Raw genomic sequence first — 17,220 nt, forward strand, 5'->3', positions numbered from 1 at the left:
TGGGAAGAGGATAGGCTTGGCATGGAAAATGGGAGGGCATAAGGAAGATAACAGGGCCAGATGCTGCTGTGAACAAAGGGTGAGGTCAGAGCAATGGCCGGGTGGCATGTACAAAAACAGAAAACAAGAGGCAGCTCCTGCCTGTGGTTTCTAGGTATGGTGTTTGGCTGCCTGCAATCAAAAGTGATCGATTACAGAATTAGGCTTGTGCTATTTTGGCCCTGTGACTTCAGATGCTGTAATCTAAGCCCACTGTGTGCTTATCCTTGCAGCACGGATAACTCTTTAGGCATAGGGATGCTTTTGGGGGAGACATGTCAGAAAGCTTTTCCCCAAACTGTGTTTATAATCCTGCCACTCCTCTCATCAATCATCAAGCTAATATAAAACTGGCAGTGTGCTTCCTGTTAGTGTTGCGAATTTTCAAAGGCAAAGTGCACTATTGTTTAATAGCCAATTATTCACTGGCATTGATAAACAGGCTCTGGTTGCGATTACTGCAGCAATTACTCACTCTCCTAATTTAGACATGAGGAAAAATTAATTCAAGCTTCCAGTTGATCATTTATATCTTTGGCTTTTGTAATACACATCACAGCACACTGAAAACAATTCCACCATAAAGGAAACTGATCTGTTCAAATTGATAACGTGTTTTATTCTCGTTCTGTCACTGAGTGAGGCAGGAGTCCATGCTGAAGGGCTGTGGCTTGAAGGTGATTTTTTTATGTTTTGGGGACACAAAAATATCAAAATCATTTTGTTAAACCTTAAATTAAAAACAGAGGGGAGGGATGTTACTGTGATCAGAAGGGAACTCCATGTGCAGCTAAACAAGCAAATAAAATAGTATGGTGTTTAAGTAATTTGACCTCACCTTAACCCCATAATATTTTCAAGTGCTGAGGGACCCATCTCCAAACAACAAACATCCAAGATGTTAAGGGAAAGCTTGCAGGGAGCAATGAGAGGATGCTGGCTGTCTAGTTCAGAAGCAAGTTGTGGCAGAAGTATATAAAACTGTTGACAGTTTTAGCATCATATTTACTCTTTCTCATAATTCAGGAGCAGTGAGATGGAAAGGCATCCACATAACATTGGAACAGGGAAATGCTTTTATTTATTTTATTATTAAAATTACTCCACAAATTGGCTTTCCGTTGCAAAGGGCACAAGAATTTGGTGGCAATTGTAAGCTCAAGCCCTCAGTATCTGAGCAAAAGGACCATGTCCAGAAGCACCTTCTCCCGGTTTTCTCTCCCCCTTAGCAGTGCGGTTTCACTTTCCGTGGCTACCTCAGCAGTGGCTGCTGGCAGCCGTCCAGCCGCTCTCGGAGAAGAGCAGAAAAAGCCTTTCCTCAGCATACACCAGTACGAGTCTGAGGGCACATTCCTCGTAAGCGCGGATCGCGTGCAAGGTAGAGCCTCCGCCGTGCCTGGTGAGGAACGTGCACGGGCAGATGAGGCCTCGTGCTCTGTATACAGCAACCTTTGCCTCTGAAGCAGAGTCCAGATTGCCTGCAGTTTCATCTTCCAAATTCTGGTCAGTGTCACACAGCAAGCTTTTCTGTTCAGGTACTGTACAGAGCTTGAGTGACCGCAGATGGGTTTTTTGCTCCAGCTTTTGCCCCAAGAAGCACCCACCAGGCATCTGCTCCAGGCGGCATTTGCAGAAGTAATGTCACGGCTTTTGCCAGCCCAGGATGCAGATGGGGACGAAGTACAGACAAGGCTGTAGCAGTTCTGATATTGAAAGCAGACTCGAGGGAGGTAACTGCTTGAAAAACTGAAAGGCAGCAAAATATTGCCTCCTTTCGGAGATCAGCTCTGATTGACAACATGGTAGCTAGAAGCATTTAGATAAGATATTCAAGATTGAATGAAAGGCTGGCTCATTAACAAAAATTTGAATATTGTTTTAGTTGGGAGACAGAATTAGGCCTTTACTTTTTCCTCCTTCAGTGCCGTGAATGTTTGATTAGCAGCAGATCATTATTACTAACTGTTTGCCAGGGCACTGTGGCTCTGCAGGGGCCAGAGGTGCTGCCACCTCTTCCCACCTCTGGTGGGAGGTTGTGTCCAGCCTTCCTCGCTGCCACCATGGCTCTGCCTGTCTTTGGGATACCTGAAGCTCCTCTGAGCAGTTTAAATGCAATACAAGCAGAGCTATCCTGACTTCTTCAGGAGGCACTAACGCTCCTATGCCGAAGCCAAGCTGGAGGGTGGGCGAAGCAGCTGGCCTGGGCAGGGGAAAGAGGGGGACACTGCTCTGGGAACATGTTATGGCCAGGAGGGGCCTCCAGGGACAGGGAGGAGGCATAGCACTACAGCTACTGTTAAAGGGAGTTGCTGGCTGCGAACCCTATGTCTGCACATCAGTCATATTTGATACAGCCATGGGAAATGCATACCAGAGATGCAGGTAGAGGTGGCAGCACCCTGAGATTCCTGGCTTTGGTGCTTGTCCCAGGTGTGGAACAATCACAAATCACCGACCATTATGTTATAACTGCGCTGATCGGAGGAAAGAAAACTATCATTTGGAGTTCATCTTATCTGAGACTATCATGCACACTCAGGAACTGTGTAATTCAGTTGCCCTGCTTAGCCAAAAGCTAAAGTTTCTAAAGTTTATTTCCTGTCTTTATAGCAACTGTCTGTCCCTTTATTTATTTTCACTGAAAGCTACTGGTATGCTAAAAATAATTTTTGGAGCAATTCTTGTGGCAGATTGTATAACAATCGCAGGCTGAAGTCAGAGCAGTTGGGAAGTGAAAGCTGTCTCCTTGGCCAATCTCTTTTTATGAACTTCCATCATTTTTATTTTTATGTTTGGTGCTAAAGCATTTTCTGTTCCTCGCAGTTGAGAAGAGCTGACGGCTTGCATTGTTGTTACCTTGAAAGGGCAGTTATCACGGTTAATCCGCCCTCCAAGGTTTTTCCTCAGGATAATTATTGTTTCAGTGATTCATCTTGCAGACCCTGCCCTTCCTTACTCGCACAAAATATCCTACTCCCTGCAATATTCCTGGGTCAGGCTCGTGCCACACATGTGACTTCCTCTTGGGCACGGAGACAAGACAAGATGGATTTAAAGGTCAGCCATCGCTGGGCTGGCCAATCTCGCTGTGCTACACGGGCGGCTTCGTGTGTCACCTACGGGATGTTACCGGATGGGTGAAGGTTTGCAGGGCTGCACAGGAGTGGAGTGGTAAGGTAGAGTTCCCTTGTGTTTCGCACAGGGCGGGGGGAACAGTGCCTCTGTTGTTATGCTGGAAAATTTCACTGCTCCTGTCTTCAGTGGAAAACATTATCACCAGCACATCCTGGCATGTAATTTTGCCTCATTTATTATTGTCTAGCATTGGCTTAGTGCTTATGGTGCATTTCTAAGGTACTTAGAGAGGGTTGTGGTTTTTCAAGGAAACATAAGTCATAGGGGACAGTCGAAGGAGAATCTTGAAAGTTTTTGGTACAGAGTCACATTTTATTGAACATGAAAAAAATAACCTGTGCAGGCTTTAACGTGAGTTTGGCATGGGCTGGAGGCTACAGGCAAGGGAATATGCCCAAGAGGCAGGATTACCACTCGGGAGACCTGGGCTCGGCTTTTCCTGCCAACCTATTTGTCAGTGACTGTTCATATACCCTGTGCTTCCCTGTTTGGGGGAAAACCACCACATTTTGTAGTTTGCAGATGTTACTCATCGCTTGCAGTTGTCTAATATCAGGTTCCTTCTCAGGATACAGAAGCTGGATGAAACCCAGTGATGCCACCAGAAAGGCAGATCATAAGCTTGGTTTGTATTTGGGAGTTTTCCCCCCCTTTAATTTTGGTGTTTGTGCTAGAGAGATGGGCTCGCAGCTCAGCTTGCCCAGTGACCCTCCCCACTGCTGTGCCAGCAGCAGAAGGTGGGGAGCACCTTCAAAGGGAGCAAGTGAAACCCCTACCAGGTGGGTCCACTGTGCCGCCCTTTGCAAGGCAGCCGGCACCAGCCGTTTCCCAACAGACCAGGGACAGTGCTTGCCCTTGCTGCTGAGCTGGGAAGCACCACAACACCCTCCAGTGCAGGTTCTGCACTCAGGGTACCCCCAGCTTTGCTCCCTCCCCTCACCATGCTGAAACAGCCATTCCATGACTCCACAATACCGCTGGCCGCAAGATCACTGTAAAATGCAGCTGCCACATCTCTCATCCCAGAGATACAGCACCCTAATTGGTGAGATCAATAAAGCACCTTCAGTCTTGTCATGGATTGAGCTCTGAGGACAACTGAGCACCATGCAGCTGCTCACTCCCCCTTTCCCCTCCAGCATTAAGGAGGGAAGCAAGAGACCCAGAAACTTGAGATAAGGACAGCAAGGGATGACCTCATTCTTCAAGGCACAGACAAAAACCAAACTCATTAGGGGAAGAAAAAAAAGGACATAAAATTTAATACAGACACTAATAACAAGAACATATAACAGACAGAGTAGGACCGTGAGAAGCAGTACCGTATCTTGAAAACACCTCCCCTCATCCCTCCCTTCTTCCCAGGCCCAGCTTTGCTCCCAATCTTCCTACCTCGTCCCCCCCAGCAGTACAGGGGCAGGGAATAGGGGGTGTGGTTGGTCTCTCTGCTTCTTCCACCTTGGGGTGGGGAACTCCTGGCATTCCTCCCCTGTTCCAGCATGGTCGCTCTCTCACAGGAGACAGTCCTCCACAAACCAACTCCGACATAAGTCACTCCCACAGGCCTGAGGGTCACCCCGCGTGTTGCAGTCCTTCTAGCACCAAACCACAACAGCAGGTCCTTCTTCCCAGAGGGTCCTGTCGTTCTTCGGGCGCAGTCACCTGAGTCGGTGTGAGGCCCCCCACATGCTGCAGATCAGTATCTGTTCCACTGTAGACCTCCATGGGTGGCAAGGGGGGCAACCTGCTGTCTCACCACAGGATACAGGGGTGCTCTCCCTGCTTTGGTGCACCTCCCTCCCTTCCTCCTCCTTTCCAAGTTCACTCAGTTTTACATTAGGTACTTTGGAGGGAATTAAAGTCTTGAGTAAAGCCCTTCTAGGGACAGAGGAAATAAGCTTGAAGCTTATGTTTTTTCTCCCTTAATTTCTGTGTACACTGAGTGTGTAAGATGAAGGTGGCAACAGTTGCAACTGGTCCTGCTATGCTTTCAAGGGGTGTGAGTGAGTTGTAGCCGCTTCACAATGCAGCAATACTTGCTAATACAGTGAGGAACTGGGGTCTTACTAAACCCACCCCTTCTGCTCATGACCCAGCCAGCTGAGCCAGCCTTTTGCTTGCACCAGAGAGCTCCTTACAGACTCTGAGCACCTGCAAAGTCATTGTGCTCCGGGGACTGGGATGCTTGCTGATGGGTGTCTCTGGTAGCATGAACCTGTGCCCACACTGGTTGCCTTCAGCTTGTGCCTGTTCCATCTCCTTTAGCTAAATTCACCCAGTGAATTGGATTGTATTTTACCAAATTCACCCAGTGACTTGGCAGGTATTTTAGTGTCACCATATCAGTACACTCACACAGGAGAATACTTTTCCTGTGAACCTTCTGCATACAGGTGGAGCACAATATCCCTCTCCAAACACAGGTGTATAATTTTGAGTATCAAGAAATGACAACCAGTACACCCAGTGCTGACACTCACAAAGTGAAAACCTGCACAAGTACCAGCTAAAACAAATTGGTAACACGTTCCTCGGGGAGTGTGAATAGCTGTCCTGCAGCCACTACCAGCCAGTAAATGGTGGGACATAGGAAAAACCCTAAACTGTTGTGTGAGGTGATGTACCTCATGACCAGCAGTCAGTTTATGGGATCTTTATGGGACAGAGGTAGATCCTTGTGACTGTTGCTACTATTTTCAATACAAAATTAATTTTGTACATGATGGTAGCCTTACTACCCTTCATTCCATGGTAGATAGTTATGACCGCTTCCATTAAAAAAAAAAAAAAAAAAAAAAAAAAGTGGAATATTATAGTGATTTTTTATTCTCACATTTCCTCGAAAAAGTTAACATAAACAATGACCACAATGATTTGTTTGGAAAATTCCCTCTCAAGTCTACGCTTACATTTACGGTTTCTTTGAATGTGTAACACTAACGGTTCAAAGAACTGGGGCTTTTGTGGCAGAACAGACATTCAAACTGTTATTGCTCCCTTGACAGCAAAAGATATTAAATACTTTGAACTGGCTTTAGCATGTCTAAAAGGTTTGTTTGGGCTTTTTTCTTTGTCACAAGAGTTCTGGAGCAACACCTCACAGAGCAGTTCCCTGGGCTTTCAGGGCCCAAAGTATCAAAATCAATTTCATTTGGTTGAACAGTGCTAAAATGAAACGTCTCATGTTGTACAGGTACACCTTGTATAATTTCCTTAGGTTTTTACTACCGTACAATGAAAATACCCAAGTAGCGTGCCTGATAGTAGGCTGGTGACTGGACAGACACATGAACTACCCAAGCAATAACAGATCCAGTAAATGTTGTGTCCAGTAAAGAATCTAAAACTCTGAGGAAAGGGAACTGGAGGGGTGTACTCACCATGGTTTAGGCATAGGAAGTAAAGAAAATAGAGTTTTGGTTGGTTACTTGTCTCATGGTAGGTAACAGTCTTCAAAATGCTTAGTTGGAATTAATTGAGTTTTGATGAAGCTCTCAAAGATGCGTTCTCAAAAAATCTACCTATTAATTTTATGTTAGGTATCAGATACAATACTTTGAAAGATTTGATGCAACTGATGCAAGTATTTAAGACGCAAAGACATATTAGGGTTTCCTTTAAAAGCTTTGCTGACCATAAGCAGAAATGTGGAAACTCAACAAATCACCTCTGGAAAAATGGCATTTGCACATTATATTCTCAGAAGACTAAAAATAGACCTCTGTCTGTTTGTTTTTCTTTATGAAGTGGCTAACTGTAACACTCCCATTCCCTTCCCAACCCTAAAAAAGAATTTACATTAAAAATGGTGATGTGAAACCTTATCTCATTAGCATATCTCATTAAGTCATCTATGGTGGTGAAAAAATGACATAATTTTTAAAGTCTTTTTCCCATCTTCCCTGACCACAAATCAATTTGAGAAAATATTTAGGTGCATATCAGCACACCAGCCTGTTACCTATTTATTAATATCTGTTTCTTAACCTACAGTAAAAACTCAGTTGTTAATCAACCATAACATAACACTGCCAGAGGGAAACTTTCATACATGCCATCATTTACTAATACTTAGTAATATGCTCTCTAAAGGCATGGTATTTTTCTGGCTGTACCGAGCTCCACATCTTTAAACACTTTGCTGCACAAAGCTTGGGGAGAATCAAACCTTTCAGTTCTATTTAATTATGTTTTGTTTTCTAACTCTTATTTTATTGTAGGAAAAACAGATGTCATGGCTTATCTGTCCCACAATGAACATGTTTGGTGCTGGAAAGTTAATGTCTGTTACTTCTACTGCATCTGCTGATGGCACAGTTACAGTCTCGAATGGGAAAGAGGCAAGAAAATACCTGAGTTCACGTATTTTTCTGTTCCCTTAAAAACCAAATTTAAGGCCCATATCTATCCTATGATACAAATGCCCTCAATATTTATGCCCTCTTTGTTTTTTCCAGAATCCTATTCCACTTAGGAAACAACTATTGTGATCTGAGAATGTTAGCTTTCAGCAGATAGTATTTCACATATTAAACTCATTCCAATTTAGATACAGTGAACTCTGCTAGAAACACAGAGGGCATAGGATAGTTGTATAAAAACATGTAAAGGTACCAGCCACTCAGTTTTTCTAATGTCTTCATATAATGAAATTTTCTCTCTTACACAGAAATCTCTAGATATTTGGGTTGCTGATCACCATTTTTTTTCAGGGCCTAATTTAAAACACTGTAGAAAAAACCTGCTTATTCGTCTGTCACAATAAAGACAGAAAGGAACAAAGAAATGTAGCAGTTTGTATGACAAGTCACTTTTTTCTTCTGCTGTTGAAGCCTTCACAGGAGAGGTCTAGTAGTCATCATCACAGAATTTGTACTGAATCTAAAATCAGCGTTTGATTATTTTCTATTGCTGATTTTGATGGAGGAAATTGTTTGGATTAGAAAGGGACTACACAGTGATCAACCCAATACTGCTATCCACTGAGTGAAACACTGTGTTCAGTATCAAATTTGCTGATCAGCACTTTGGACTTTTAAATTTTTATGTTTGGAAATTAGTTCCTGAACACCGGCATTCACACCAGTCACCCTAGAACTAATAAACACTGCAAGCACATCTTAGATTTGGCTACTGTCACAGCTGCATATTAAAGCAGTCTTAAAATACCTGGGATATCCATCTGTGGGTCAACAGTGAAAGACAGAGAAGGTAGAAAGCTTTGTGTACAGCTGCACTTCATGTGGATCTAGAAATGGACTCTGAATTTCACAGGACCACAGTGCTGCTCCAAAAGCCAAAGGGAAGAGTGTAGAGGGGCATTAAGGAGGGAATTTCAATTTCTATACTTTTAAGAGACGTTGACAAGAAAACTCCTGTGTTGCTCCTACCTGAAATACAACAATCTGTGGTCACTGAATGAGATCTGAAGAGCAAGCAATACAGCGGATATTTTTCCTTTAACAAGGTCATCTTTGGAAGGAACTTCTTGGCCACATTTCAAAATATCTGAAATACAATGAACTGCGCTGAGTCATGGCAATCCAGCAGGGACATGGATCCAACCAGGGTTGAAATGCAAAATGGGAAACAGGTATTTTATTAAGAGTAAAAACTTCATCACACACCTGAAAAATATTTTTTAAATGTCTTTGAGAATTTCATGTGGCCTAATTAACTTCAATAGTAATAAACTAACGATACTGTAGTAATTAACTCTGTATTAGATGGTTACTAACTGGCATCTTACCATTCTTGGTTAGGGTAAGCAGACATGGTCAAGCTCCTCAAAGGAAATGCCACTTCTGAAAATCACCGCAGTCCCACAGCACAGGCGAGCAGCGAATGCACACCGAGCAACCCAGGCCTGGCAGGGTGACTCTGGAGAGCAGCTTGCTGCATTTTCCACATCACCACCATCACGTGGCTTGGCTACCCACTCTGTAAACAAGCCTTCCCTAGCAGTGAGTAGATTTAAAAATAATAATTATTAATGCTTATTAATCTCTTATCTAATAATTACCTCAGTATGTTGATTCACATAATAATGAGTTAGCTGTTCACCTTATTTCAATGACTTGTGTAAAAAATGTACATGGGCTCAAAGTGAAATCCTGCCCTGAGATTAAAGGAAGGAAAGTACTTCCACTGACTTCAGCTGAAACGATGTTTAGCATGTCTGTTCCTGTCAAAGGACAGCTTTCCAGGGCTGCTTGTTGGCAATTCATCCATTTAAAGTATCTCCACAAGTTTTACATACTTCATTGCAAATTTTTGTGACAGCTAGCTGAAACTTCTTCACAGCATCCTGCAAGAATCATATTTCCCACATTTGCATCCTTCAGATAGTCACATATCCTAGTTATTTCACACTATTTATTTATTCATTAGTTATTCTCATGCCTAATGCTCCAACCGTTTTGCTTAGTTTTAGGTTTTTTCAATTGGTCTGATTAGGTTTGACCTACTTCTTTCACCTCTTAGAAGCACCAGAAATACCATGGGATGAATCAGTGCTAGACTGTGGTATCAGAATGGCATTGCCATTGTTACTGTACAGTAAGTACAGAAGTAGGATGGTGTGGAGCAGGGAACAGTAGAAATACTGTTCTGTTCACCACTGGAACAGAGAGATTAGTCAGATGAGTTGACTTTGCTTATTTGCACGGCAGTGGTAACGTTCACTGCTGGCTCTCCTGTACTTTCCACTTGAAGCACTAATAGGACACAGAAATATACTGCATTTGTTCATAACTGATAAAAAATTGCTTTGTACTGTCTGCCTGTCCATTGGTTTCTGCAGTTATGCATCACCTCTTTCATTACAGAATGTACTATGAAGTAATTGAGGCTGTATATGCCAGCTGATGAAGAAACGGTCAGGATGGTATTACATCAGTCTCTAAAACAGCTTCAGTCTTTCTTTTTTGTAAAGTATTGAGGAAAGTCCTCAACTGCGCTTGCTTTGACATAAGATATGCTTTAGTTTTATGTATCAGGTCCTAATAGCATCAGTCACAGCTTAATCAGGCAGAATGTTAGTCACAAGTATTGGCTCTTTGACATTTATTTTCATGGGAGTTGCAAAGTTCAAACTACACCTCTCTCTTTTCCTTCTTATTCCTCTTCATTTTAAGGAGCTACTGCAGGAGGAGCCACTTATATACTAAAGATTCCAGATGTGAATCAGGTTTCACATGTGACAGCATTTTGGGCTACTGGGATTGACTTACTGCTCCCTACTACTTTCACCTGGCAATTTATGGGTAGTTCTTGGGAGTATTGAGACCACAGACATCTCCAAAGGTAATGTATTAAAGGGTATATAGTATATATATTATAGGGTATATAGTATATAAGGTGATGTATGCAGGGAGTGTTAAACTCCCTCACAGAACTAGGACTTACAACTGCATGATTTGATCATTCTCTCTGGTTTTATGTTGTGCTGGACTTAACTAATCAGCTCAACATCAACATCAGTTTTAATGTCAAAGGAAGTATTTTTTCAGTAACATTCTCCTATTTCAGAAAGGACCTTTGCAGTTACCAAAACCACAGTCCTTAGTAGCATTATATGACTTGCAGTAGCTTTATTTTGAAGATCACTTTAATACATTAAGCTGAAACAACATTATTTTCCAACACATATAAGCCCTCTTCACTGTAGTGGTTTCAAGTGTCTGAAAGAAAGTAGTATAAAAATCAAATGCCAGTAAGATTTGTAATAAGAACAAACCTGATTTCTTGTGTTGCAACAAAACATATATTGACATTTGATGCTTCCAGTAGCTCCTGTCATGACTCATCTTCACAGAACTGTCACGAAATATACAACTAAGCTTGTTAGGTGAAATCTACCTTCTTGACTAAATCAAACTATCTCATCTGCTCCTTAATTCCTTAAAGCTTAGCAGAGGTCTGAAGGCCACGTCATGCACTGATGCCTCTAAAATTGAGGATCTTCAGTTGTCTTCTTGGAATCTCAACTGAAACCACTAATACTCACCTGAACTTGTCACACTTGGCCTGTTCTGACCAGTGTATGAGACTTTCCTTCCTTCCCCCCCTCTCCCAGCATATATCAGGTTTATAATTCGCTTCATAAATCCAAAAGAAGATGAACCACCCGTATGGACCTATTACGAAGTCCAGCTTGCTGGTGAAGAGCTTTTTGGCATAAGGATTGACATGGCATTTCAGATGACTACAGTACTGGATCTAGCAATCAAGGAATTTAAATATAACGTTAAAAATGCTAGGTGTGTGTTTTTAACATCTTTCTATATATATTTGATAGCTAAAGGCTAATTTCATTGCATCTGTTCTCACAGGTTGGAAGGAAGCTGGATACAACAGCATAAGAATGTTTACTGGTCATGTTTTATGGAAAAAGCTCGACAAGTCTCAGGTTTCACACAGCCAGGAAGATTCAAGAGCACACCTTCCTGCATGGAAGGGCACAGAACAGAAATAATTCTCCTGAGATGTGAATCTGCAGTGAGGCCGTATTCTGGTTTTGGAGTTCTACTGGAACATTTCCAAGACCACCATGACACAATTACTACAATATGGGTGGTAAACATGTCTCTACTGTTACTGCAAACTTTTCTGCAGTTTGCTGTGCATTCTTTAATCAGTGTTTCTTTATTGGAAGGGTTCTTGCTGTGTTGTCACCTCATCCTTGGACTCCTCTCTGAATATACCCATGGAAAAAAAAAAATCAAGCAAATCCTGTGCTTTGCTGAGGATACCATTTATTAGGTGGAGCCCACAGATAAATCAAGGTAAGAAATAATCTGATGAGACAAGACTGCTAAACCACAGTGTTATTTCTTTCTAGTTTGAGCCTTATCACTTAATCAAGCTGCTTCCAATTACAAGGAAATAAATGCCTGTACCTCTTAGAGGCAAGACAGAATCAGTAGTAAAAAGACAGGGGTCAAGGGTTAGCATACTTAGATAAGGGGAAGAACTAATTAACCATTTAAAAAAAATTAACTGAGCAGTACTGCCTTCATCTATGAAGGCATGATCAAGGCCACTTACAGTATTGCATGAGAGGGGCTAGATTTGATGTGGCAGAACTGATACTGCAGTAGCTCTCTGCAGGATCTGCTTATCAAATACACTGAAAACATACAGAGACAGGAATCCCAAAATTCAGGTACTTATGCCTAAGAAACACTTAGGACTCTGAAGAGAGGCTCTGTCTTTAACACTTTAAAAAAATAATCTGGCTCTGATAATCATGTTGAGATGTATATAGCTTCAGTCAGACGAGAAATCAAAAGCTTCATGTACTTGTTTTCTCAAGTTTAAAGAAACCCTGCAGCACTGAGAGCTAATATCAAGTGTTACAGTAACAGAAGTACAGAAATAGGCATGTCAAGCCTAGAACTTGTGTATTACTCCAAATTTAACATAAACCAGCTACTCATTTTCAGCTAGGACCCACATTATATTTATTTCTCTCACAAAAGGGGCTTTACAAATGTGTCAGTACAATGGGAGTATCATTGGAGTGGCTAGCACAGATTAAGTATTTCATAAGCATATTCATTATAAAATGTTAAGTATATTAAAGCTTTTAAGGCATTCTGTACTGCTAAAATAAAATTGGTATGTTTATCTGCCTAAATCTTACCTGTTGATACCTTAACAGCTGCATTTATGCAAAAACCAAGGTGCAGTTAAGGCTAGTAGAACCCACCCTCTTAAAGTCGATTTTTGTGCAGTAATTCAAACTTACACTCAGAAATCAGCTCTAGAGTAAGCACTTCCTGCACATTCATCAGCAATGCTGTAAATATGGATTCCCCCCCCTCCCAGAGCGAAGTCTTTGACAAAGTAAGCTCTTTAACAAAAGTCAGAGCTAACAGTAGAATAATTTTTAGTTAACACTAATTCTAGTTAACCCTATAATTTTTGTAACACAGTCTTGACTTTGTTTCAATAATGTGGGCAATGTTTTCCTATAAAATTAACTTCCTTGTTTTGGAGAAAGTAAAGTCCATTCACCATAGGAGTTGCACAAAATGCTGTATTTTATTAACTAAATCAAATCTGTACAATTAAATTCATACAGGATGTTCAATACAAGCATACTTAATATGTTTATAATCTAGGATTTTGTCTTACCGTCAAAAGTTTAAATAGTGGCTCATATAGGCGTAACATGTTAATGCTACAAGATGCTCAGCAGTTAAAATAAAGTCTCTGTATCCCATAGTACAGGGTGTCCAGCCAAGGCCCTACCAGAACTATTGCTGTAGTGCTGTGTAATTACATAAAAAATTATGGACTACTTTTTAACATAAAATTTCATGACAGAAAAACCATGCAATCATTTACTTGAACTGACTGAAAACTTCCCTCCTTCAAGACTGCAAATAATCTGTGACTGAGAGCTTGTTTTATTAGGAGTGCCTATACCTGTTGAGAAACCATCGTCTTTCAGCAGAGTTGCAAGCTGATCCTTCCGGGGAAGTAAAACTTTAGTTTTTCCACTTGAAATGCACAAAGCCAAACAAAAATGTATTTTAGCTACCTGCTTAAGTACATAGTATTAGTACCTCAAATAAATGTTAAGAAGTACATACCACCTCCATCCCAATTGCAGGGAACTTGATCTTACTCTTGAAAGAGTTGCCTTCCAAACATAGCCTCTTATTTATCACAACCCAACGTCACAAAAATGGTACGTGCACCCTCAAATGCAGCATTTCACCACACCGAATTCCAGCTAGCAGTACTATGCTTGAGCCTGGTACCACGTTTGGTGATATACCAGTTTCATTAAGCCTCAGTATGCCTAGAAACAGCTTGTTATTTCTCTTCACATACCAAAGCTGCAGAGGTTAGGATGGAGCCAAAATGGTCCTGGTGTTACAATAAAGCCCTAAGAAAGGCAGCAGGTTGTATAGTTACCTCCTTGTGAGCAAAATCCCTGCCCTAAAACTATGCAACCTACTACCTCTTCCTAGGAGCCCAATGCTTCCTTTTTGCAGTTCTTCTTACTTAGCAGCTGCTCTGTGAAGTCAGTTTATTTTACCAGCTGCTTTTGGTCTTCTGCCTTTTAGGCCTGGGCACATACTGCAAGTTTACACTGTTATCACTGTTTGGGAAGTGGTTAACCAGTTTTAACACTCCAGGCTTAAATACTCATGACTGGCTCCATTTTCAGCCTGACCTACTATGCTAAACTTTCAGTCACAAAAAGCCTTTTCAGGCTTTTCTTTGTTACTGTAGCAAAATGTTAGTGGGTCATGCTAGTGCAGAAGCAGCTAGACTGGGTAAACCTAGGATGTTAGGAGGAAAAAGAATGCAGTAATCTTAAAATGTCTTTTTTTTAAAAAATAATCATCTCTGAGACAAATTACAGTTCTGGATCTTGAATGCTCAAACTTCATAGCTTTACACTGCCCCAAAAAGGTGAGGGGTCATTTTGGCCATTCAACATTTTAATTTTGTATTACATTGTTAAAGTGCTAGAAGAGTCATTAGCAGACTTTATTAATAAAGTATAACTAAGTTTTCCCTCCAACTTTTACTAAGCAGTTGGGAATCACAGAATTTTAATGCATTATAGAAACTGAGGTCTCAAAACAGTTTAAGTCACAATGTAAAAGTTTGAGCTACCTGTATTTTTACATTCAAACCCAAATTGTTTTATAATAATTTACACTCTACAGAGTATTCCACTCTGTATCTAAGAACGTATGTGTTTTCAATATTCAGCCAGCACTGTGACACTCACCTTGGAAGAAATGTCGTATTAGTCAAATATATCATTTCAGGGTTACACCATTCACAGTGATTGTTAATCCTGCAAATTCTGTCACTGATTAATCTGACAGATCTGTTTTTACTCAATGCAGACATGAATGACTGCAAAGGACCGCAGTTTGTTTTACTCCTCAGGGAAGGCAATAGATTGTATAGTTATCTCCTGAACAGGGTAAAATAACTACCCTACAACTATACAATCTACTACCTCACTCTGACAGAGAAGCATATATTTCAGGAAAGAGCTTAAGTAGCTAACCATAGTTTCATTCTGAAGGATACTTGATACTTCAGTTAGCAATATTAAACAACACAACAATGAGAACATTAATAATTTGTATTCAATTACCCCACTATATACATATAAGAATCAATCCATTCTTAATTTTTTACTTGAAGAAAAAAATTAATATTAGAATGATAATCTAGCTTTTCCAACAATTAGAAAGAGCTGAACACAATTACCCATAAGTGTTAAATAAATATTTTCTCCTATAATAAGCATTACAAGTACAGAAGTTCAGTAGAATCTGACATTGACCTTGAAATTGAAAAGTTTCCACTGTTGATTTTCTGCTGCTTTAGGAAAGACAGTAGATTGTATAGTTATCTCCCAGTTGTGGGTATGACCCTAAAACTATACAACCTACTACCTCATCCCACAGTGCAGGCATCTTCAGAGTTGATGTAGAAAGAGTGTCACTTTAGTAAAGACAAGCTAGGCTAGCTACAGACAGCATTTACAGTGTAAAATACTGATCATAGAAAAAGCATTCCCCTTACTCCCTCCAGTCATGCAATAAAGCTATTTTAAACAGAAGATTCCTTAATTTCAAAATTTTACCAGTTGCTTGGGTCTTAATAGATTTCATCTTCAGACAGTCAGCAAGCTGTAGCAGTCACAGCAACTACAGTCATTAAACTTTTGCTCAAGAAGTACTGTTTGTGTTCCACGGATGTAACCTCTCACCTGAAATTAGAAGAAAAGTCTGTCAGGAACATCGTCTGCAGACGTACATTTCTTCCTCTTTGGAACTTAAAAAGAATACAATCTAGGACCACAGCTCTGCAGCTGATTTACATGGATCAGTATGAGGCACTAATGTTTTTCATTCTGATGAAATAAATAATATTACATGGAGTAACTCTTTTCAGCTACTTTAACAGTTACTAGCTCAAAGAAAATCATGTAACATCAAAATTAGTGTTTTGTGCTACTTCTAATAGTCTCAAATTACATTAAGTCCCATGCAAAGGGATTCTTTTTTTATAAACAAAACTCATGAAGATGACAGCCTCTACCCTAACATTTATTTCTAAACCTACCTTACCAAAAGGTCCCCTAAAATGGAAGTTGTTTTCAGCTCAGAAACAAGTGGGTTTCTCTACCTACTCCTGATACAACCTTAAAGCTAATTTCTACATTAACACAGCTCAACATGATCTTGAAGTAAATGTGTCTTAGAATGCAGAAATCAAAATACTTGCCAACAGATGCATGACTTACAGTCCCCTTCTTAGTAAGGCCATCTTGAGAACAGAGCTGGAGAGGAAAACTGATTGTTTTGTCAATATAATTTATAAAGAGGTTGTTTACAATATCTCATTTCTAAAACACTAAATACATGGTTTACTAGTACTTCATCCCAATTCTAAACTGAGGTTTTCAGGCCCCTCTTCAAACAAAGCCTTGATAGAACAAGAGTGCCCTAATGCACATTAACATCCTTGCCAAAAAACACAATGCATGATCCAGTGCATTCGTATACAAAGGGATGACGTTATTCCTTGAACAGTAGGAAAAAAAAAAAGTACTTTCCAACCCCCTCAACACTCCTTTATACAAATATTGATGACAAATATTCAAATTTGGTGAATCGCTCTTAAAATCTTGCTTGTAATTGGTATAAATCCCTTTACTTGCTTTTGCTAACTTCCATGCTTACCAGAGCATATACTTCAGCATGCACAGATGGACACAAGCAGTTGGTCCTAAAGCCCAAACCAGAAATAAATTAGAACAGTAGCACTGGGACAAAGTCAGACCATTGGGAAGCACTGGCACACATTACGTCCTTTTGAATCAGCTCAGGTAGAGGTCCTGCTGTCAAGCAGCTATTCAGTAGCGAAGCTGACAGTCCTTTCAGCTCCATGTTCCTGCATCCAAACCTTCAACAGCTGAGCAAAATTCATGCAAAGAACCCATTTCTCGATGTGGGAGGCAACCTGCTGAGGCCCGCTCAGTGAGTCTACCTGCAG

This window comes from Athene noctua, chromosome 10 (genome assembly GCF_965140245.1).
Source record: "Athene noctua chromosome 10, bAthNoc1.hap1.1, whole genome shotgun sequence".
NCBI classification, from domain to species: Eukaryota; Metazoa; Chordata; class Aves; order Strigiformes; family Strigidae; genus Athene; species Athene noctua.